The sequence below is a fragment of the Cupressus sempervirens genome, chromosome 7 (genome assembly GCF_028749045.1).
Source record: "Cupressus sempervirens isolate cs-2001-9-10 chromosome 7, ASM2874904v1, whole genome shotgun sequence".
Lineage (NCBI taxonomy): Eukaryota > Viridiplantae > Streptophyta > Pinopsida > Cupressales > Cupressaceae > Cupressus > Cupressus sempervirens.
The window spans coordinates 415,510,186-415,518,837 of record NC_143124.1 but is presented as its reverse complement, the minus strand read 5'-3'; positions in this window follow the sequence as shown (position 1 = coordinate 415,518,837).

The following is an 8,652-nucleotide window of genomic DNA, read 5'->3' as shown; positions in this document are numbered from 1 at the left end:
AATCACACACTTAAATCCTGATATTCACATCACAGCTTTTTTATAGCTTTCCTCATCATATAACCAACTCCAAAAATCTTAAATGGAACGTATTTCATTCTAAAAAAGATATAATCTCTCAAACTATCTATAGCCACTGCATTAGAACATCAAATTATGCTTAGTTGGATGTAAATCTCCTCATGCGTAATGCTTATCCTTGTTTGCATTATACCATCTGACATGTGTCATTTAGACTATTATTTTCATTGGATCATTTCTTTGAATATGTATTCAATTTTTCTCTAGAAGAATATACCAAATATGTGCCTTTTAGTCAATTCATTCTTTTATCTACTTTAATCTACTGGTGAAATTGAATGGCTCACAAAGAGCCTACGAGGGATCTAGGATCTAGTCTTGCTGAGTGTAAGGCCCTAACAGATCTGAACCCTTCATAAGGAAAAATATGTCTTAAAACATTTATGCTATTTTAATTTAATGAAAAAAATGTAGAGACTATCCAAAAATATATTTCTAATTTTAGAATCTCTAATCATAAATAAATTAGCAAAATAAAATACTAATTAATTTGGAAAAGAATTGGGGTTGTATTAAAAGTTAGATTTAGCTTCAAAATAGGAAAAGAAAATGCCACAGAAGTCAGAGAATAATTCAAAAATCATATTCCATTTTTGACCAAAATATGTGCGAAGACAAATGAAGATAGCTGATGGTGTAAATATGTAGGTGGGAATGAGTTCAAGGTGATGAAGATAGCTATGGAATTGGCATGTTGATGTTAGAGACTCTAACTCGATGATTCGATGTGCTTGATGGTGACAATTCAGAATGCGAAGGAATTACTGTTGGAAAATATTACTAAATCAAATATTGAAACATGAAACCATTTTAGAATTAGATAATGTAATAGTTAAGAGCTTGTATTTATTGTCAATACTTCTTGTTCATACTTTAATGATGAGACATTGAATTGGGGAGATGGGCCTGGAATAAATTTCAGGTATTTTTTAAGCACTGAGTAAATGCATAGAAAATGCAAATAGAGATGTAGCTATTGAAAATCTATAACAAGGGAAGTCATCTTTTTTCTATTTGTACATTTCAAAAAGAATTTATATACAAGATTATTGTTTATCACAAATCAATATCATTGTTTATGTCGCTAGTATTTTAAAATGTAGTATTTTATTTTCAATTTATCTGTGCATTTATATATTTCAATATATTAATTAATTTTTCTTGAAGAACGTAATTACATGTAGTTTAATTAATTTTGATTTTTTGGGAAATGTATACATAGTTCATTTGATAACTTAAAATATATTTTAATTGCACATATTTCTATGTGTTATCATGTTGTAGTAAAATGCAGGGCATACTCTCCTAGGAGCTGACCTAACACCTGGAAGTAAAAAAGAATACAATTGAAAATGTTTTTTTTTTTGAAAAAAACCTTGAATTATGTCAAAGAAACCACATGCATGTCAGGTTGTAAGGCCTTGCTGATCACTACCAATACATTCTAGATTACAGGCTACACTCTAAACTCTCAAGTTATCCTTTGTGTCTTACATCTCATCTCATGATACTTTACTGGACTCAATTACATTACATAAATATTTGTCAAGACACACAAGTCAGCTTTGGGTTCACAATATCCAATATAAGAAACGTGTTATACAATGTAGGAATAAATCTTAATGAATTAATAACCAAATACAAAATATGTCATAAAAAATTCTCCTGGCTTAGATATAGGTCCACACATTAACCACTTGTTTAGATCAAAGAGTGCATAAGATAAATATTTATTTTACATTCCCACTCGATTAAATCCTAGGCATTGCATGTAGAACAACATAGGAAATTGACACCTAGGAAAATGAAGCATAGATTCTACGAAATGTAGTTTTAAATTTTGTGCACATGGATAATGATCTATGACAAGTCCACAATATTAAAATAATCTCAAAAAATCTAGAAAGGAGAAACATGTTTTATTTGAGTCAAACTAATAGATAGATAACTAGATAATAGAAAACAAGCATAAATCATTTTGGGGATGCAAGATTACCAACAGCTTAAGGATGCTCCTACATCAAACACCTAAGCTAGAAACCTATTTTCCATAAGGAATTATTAACATCTGAGACAATTTAGAACATAAATCCCCTACTCATTCTTAAACCATTGGTACAGAAGCTATAATGCCTACCCCTAGTTGACTTTTTGGTTTTATTGTTGGATTCTTTTAGGCCAATTTTATGATTATCAGTACTTGGTTACCAGATTTGTTTAGATGTTATTTCATACTTAGTTGATTTATGTAATGAGTTACTTAGTTATTTTATTTCATTTGTTTATGATTATTTCTATGATGATACATGTATGTTCATATAATGAATATAATTATCTCATGATGATTTGTTAGATGAATAATTTATATGTGGTTCTATAGATACTTGCCCCGTACTTGCATGTATATGGTGTACTTGTATGTTTTACTTTATGATTGATGTATCTAATGTAGTTAAGGGAGGGAGTCATAGTCACCTGCTAGTCAGGGTCTACATGATTCACCACTCCTCATCATAACCTATTTAGTTTAGATTATATGTGTATGTACAAGTTTCAATTTTATGAAGATTGCAGGTACTAGGTATGAGTATTCCTGAATTACCAAGATGAGCGTACCCTATCATAGTATCTCAATGGTATAAGTGGGGAGATAATTCTTGAGTCCAAATCCTAATCTAAACCAATTGTCTTAGAAAGTAGGACAAATATCTGAGTTGTTTATCCATCCGAATTTTTCAAGTGACATGAATTCATGATTTTGACCCTGGAGTTGGTTTTGTGCTTTGTCCTTTAGTTGAGTGTTCATATTTAGTTATGTGGGTCTGTTGTGATTTTCAGTTATAGCTAAATCAAATTAAAAGAGTATTCAATGATTTAATTTAATGAAAATTTTATAAAGAAAATTCAATATTTAATTATATTTGATTAATTGAGAAATTAATTAAATAAAGGAATGAAATTTAAGGATATAGTTAAACTTCTAATTTTGGAGTAATTAAATTTAATTATAATTATCTAGTAGTTTCATTTTAATAATAAACTCTAAATAAAATTGTTAGTTAAATTAATAAATATATTATTAAAATGTCTTGTGATTTAATAAAAGAGAAAAAATAATTTAATAAAGTTCTAAAAAGGTTGCACATGAAATCAAAATAATAATAAAAATAAAAGAAAAGGGGTTTTGCATGATAGCACAATTGAAGCCCTAATTTGAGGAAAACACTTTATTAGGAATTTAGAGTTCATTTCTCCACACATAGGTTTGGAGGAGCAATTTTTTGAGGAGAGGGTTTCCGAAAGAAAAAGGGATTCGCTCACGAGCTCTATGCATTTGTTGTTTTAACATCAAATCTAGGTAGGATCTTGTGGATTTTGCTCAATAGTTCTTTCATTAAATATATTTTTCTTCTCTGTGTCTGAATGCAATTGTTTTGAGAATTTTAATTTTGGGTTGAAACATTTCTTTGTGAACCTATTATTTTTTGATTTTGTAGTGCCCACACTCGTTTACATCTTTCTAGATACATTGTTGCTATCATGGTCGAACTCTGTTAGACTAGTTATATATTTATGGTTAGTAGCATTGTTTTGAGACTATCAGATATTGTGCTATGGATTCAGTTTACATATGATGAGATTACTTAGACTCTACATTTCATGTATGCACGATGATTATTACATTATTCTCAGTATTGATGATGATTAGTTAGATGGTTTATTATCACATGTGTTTTCTTACATATAGTTACCCCATACTTGCATGTGTATGGTGTGCATGTTTGTTTCTTATGTATGATGTTTCTGATGTGGTTAAGGAAGGGAGTCATAGTCACCTACTTGTCGGGATCTACACGATGCACCACTTCCTGCCATTGCTTGTTTAGCTTAGCATATATATATATATATATATATATATAGTATGTACATGCATGGTATTTTATGTAGGTTGTAGGTACCGGGTATCGACTTTCCTAAATTGCCAAGATGAGCGTACCCTATCGCACTATCTCAATGGTAAGAGAGGGGAGATAAATTCTCAAGTCCAAATCTTAAACCCTTAATCCAATTGCCCTAGAGAGGTAGGACAAGTATCTAAGATGCTTTACCCACCGAATGCATTGGATGACATAATTCATGATTTTTAACCCCTTAGACTAATTTTGTGTGAATTGTTCTATGATGGGTTTTCATATTTTATTTTGGAGGTATTTGGAGAATATTCTATTAATTAAGTCTAAAATTAAAAGATTTAATTAATAATTTAGTTTTTTTGGAAAAAATTAATATAATGTTATGATATTTTGATATTTTGATTTTAATTAATTAAATGGAATTAATTGAGAAAATAATTAAATAAAAGAAATTTAAAGTTAATAATAATAATAAAAATAATAATAAATAATAAATAAATAATAATAATAGAAATAATAAAAGAATTAAATTAAAAGTTATAAGTCTACCTAGGAGTAAGCACACCCCTTGATTGGCACGTATGTCTATAACGCAAGAGTTAGTGCACAAATTAAGCACATGGTGTCTACAACCTTGTGACTCACCTAAATGGTTGGAAATGATGCATGCTTAGTTGTCAACGCTTATCTCATCTTTTGGTTGTTTCTAGAGACATTCTAGGTGCTTCCTAAGAGTTCTTTATATTCAAGCACTCCTAGAAGCTTGGAGAGAATGTTTGCTGGATCTAGGAATGTTGGAGAAGGAAGGAGCTTGTTTTGCAGAATCTAAGGAGAAGTGAATTAGCATCAGTGTCTAGATAGACACTTGTGATTCTGCCTATGTTATTTTTGCTTCTTGTACTTCCTGTCTTCTTCGTGTTTTTTGAATACTTTCTGAAGATTTTATGCATGAATGTACTAGTTATATTCATTCTTGTCTTGGATATTTAAATTCCTATATGAGAAACCCCACATGCGTAGATCTGAGGAATATATGGGGATTAGGGTTGTAATGCTTATGGACAAACCTATTAGAAGGATTAAATAGGCGAATCTAAAGAATGATCATTATAGGTGAAAATTCTTATTGGGAAAGCCATTTTGGTTAAAATTATATATATATATATATATATATATATATATATATATATATATATATATATATATATATATATGTTTACAAATCTGCATAATTAAAAATGCTATGGTGTCTATTAAAAACTTGCATATATATATATATATATATATATATGTATGTATGTATGTATGCATGCATGTATGTATGTATGTATGTATGTACGTACATACGTACGTATGTATGTATGTATGTATGTATTTATATTTAAAAACGTTGCATTTAAAAGAAAAAAAATGACTTAGTGGAAAATCGTTTAATGGAATTCTTTATAAAAATTCCAAATCGCATTTGGGCCAGATGTTTGTTAAAAAATATTTTAAAAAATAATTTATTAAATGCAGTGGGAGGGACGAGACCCATGCCCCATGCACTCTGCAAGTAGCAGAATACCTACCGTCATAGGTACTGCGATGATAGGGGTACTTTGTACCTGCTATCAATGCAAGCCCTGCGACAACAGAGTTTTATTATTTGATTACGTTTTTAAAAAAAATGTTTATGTTATATATGTGATATGAAATTGATTTTTAATATATCAATTTTCATATTTAATATTATTAAATATTAATAAATATTAAATATTAAATATTAAATATTTTATTATTAATAATTAATAATTATTATATATTAATAATTTATAATTAATAATTATTATATAATTTGTTAATGATATTTTATTTAATTATTAAGATATCAAATAAAGATGTAGTTATAATCAAACATTAAAATAAATTAGAATTTATTTAAGAGACATGGGGATGTTTAATAAATTGTGAGGATGTTTTTAAATGATTGAGATTATAAAATTAGTTATTTAAAAATAACAAATGATTTAAATAGATAATTCTTCCCAGAATAATTTAGAGGAAATTGATCTTTTAAAAGGAGGAATTGTTTATCAATATAGTGATTAAGTAAAATATTCTTAAAACATTTTAAAAATTTGTTTTAAAAAAGAGCTATGGAGGAAAACTTTGATCTATCAAACAAAAACATGGGTTAGAAAAAATGTACAATTTCCTCCACTTTACGTCTAAACCCGAAGTGAAATTGGAACCCCATATTTTATTTAACTAAGTTATTTTAGCAAACTAAAACATGTGCTTGTATTTTGTGCTTTCTCTATGCTTCTTGTTTTGAGTTTGGGTTGACTAGTTGGTTGACCAGTTATAGGACATCTACTAAAGGCTTGGGGGTTATGAGATGTGATGTCCTGCTGATGTTATTTGATCTCAATTTTTTTTAAGACACAACCATGGTTATGTGATGGCATGCTCTATGGTGTGTGTGTGGTTTACTGATTGATATTTTTTCTAGTCTTCTTGTGTAAGCTATGACATATGTAACCATTTATGAGTTATCGATCAATTGTATTTGGATTACTTTCTAGTCACTTTGATGGGATTGAATTATTTATCTGATCTTGATGATGTCATGTTGTGACATGTTTTGACTTGACCATTTTGGAGTCTTCGATCAGTATTATTTTTTGGATATGCCTTTTTGGTTGCTTGTTGAGAACCAATGGATATTGTGATTATCAATGATACCTTCAATTGCCAATAGAGAACTATTGTGGTCATGATTATCTATGGATGCTTTTTAGTTGCTCATGGAGATTTGATACTCTTATTGTGGATTATCTTTCGGTATTTTTCCAGTCACTTGTATAGGATTGTGGTGATTTTGTGATTTATGATTCTATGAGTTTAGGGTAGGTTATCTACATGTAGTGTCAGGAAGTGGCTTGCAATGTGGGTTGGGGCCTAAGTGGCTGCCAGGGTAACTCATTGTAAGTTGTTTTAATAAGTGAAAACATTACACTTAATACTAACTTAAATGAACCTAATAAGATAACTGTTTGTTCTTGCCCATGCCTCAAGTGCTAGTACATACTAGGATGGGATGTAGAGATAATGCTTGGTTGTGACCTTGCATTCTGTAGTATGCCTCATCAGTATGAGAGGATACTAGTGGCCGCATAGGGATCACTAGGGGTCCAAGGTCTATAGAGAGACTACCAGGCTAACTCTAGCATGATCCGTGCAATGACACTTTCCCATTTGCATAGTAGGTTTCCTACATATCTTTGTTGTGCCTTTGAGATTATTTCCTTAGTGCAGAGGGAGTGGACCATTTAGGTTCCACGCGATCGAGTGGTAGTGCTTTTTCACTCTCACCATTTGAGATCCGTTTGAGACACCATGGCTGATGCATTCTTTGTTGGCATCTATCTTCATTATGTTCATGGATTATGATGGTGGACACGTATCCTTATATTGATGATTAGCATATGTTAGATGATGTTATCTTATGCTTTATTTTGCATGATTAGATTTCTCATGCATATGGTGTAGTATGTTAGATTTCTTTTTGCATATGATGTAGTATGTTTTAGGAGTGACATTCCTAATATGATAATACTGATGATCTCTTTAGTAACTTGGGATGTTACACACGAAGGGATGGTTAGGACCCATGATGGTCTAATGATACTATTTATGATTGGGAGGAACCATGCAGTTAGATAATTATGTAGTGATTTATGGTTATCTTTTACAATGGATGTTTTTATCTTCTATGATGACGTATCATGTATGACATACAATTTCATTTACTTTATTGCACTTGCATCATGGATTAAAATACGATGATGTACTTGTTGGGTGATGCACTTGTAACCCTAGATTGAATCCATGGGAATGCATGAGAGGATAAAAGAAAAAGGCAAGATATATGAATGTTTTATTGCAGATCTGAGAGTTTTGGGTATGCTGTTATGATGGGATGTTAAAAGATTTGGGCATGTGAAATTGTTGGACAAAAATATTTTTTCGGATGTTTCATTTAAAATGAGGGTTTTGGGGGGTAGCTTGCATAAATGACTTCCTGGGTAAAAAACAGACCTCACCATTGGATTCGGGTCGACATTTCCATAAAATTTGATATATAATATGCCCTAGTTTGGCCATGTTAAGAGAAAATGAAAGAGTTTTTTGGTTTCAGCCCATGATGGCCATCAAATTTAATCCCGTCAGAATTTTCGTCACTGAAAAAATAAAAAATGAAAAATCGTACTGAAAATGGTAAAAAGACTGTCTTAGTAAAACAGCCATAACTTTCTCTCAGAATATCGGATTTCAGAGTTCTTATAGATGTTGGAAAGATAATTCAGAGCACTACGAGATGGTGTAGGTTTGGTTGTCTGATTTTGACATTTTGTCAGGTTTTGAGAGCCCTAAAGTCAGATGTTGTTTATTTTGAGTACAGATTAGGGCATAACTTGTGCATACGGAGTCGGATTTTGGACTTTGAGTAGTCAACGGAAAGCTCTTGGAGAGATCTACACATTGGTTCAGATTTGGTGCAGGTTTGGCATAATTTATTTGTTGAAATATTGATTTGAATAGTTTATAGATATATTTTGACTATGGTAACATTGTGAGTTTATGGCATTGGAGATTTAAGTTTTGATGTCAT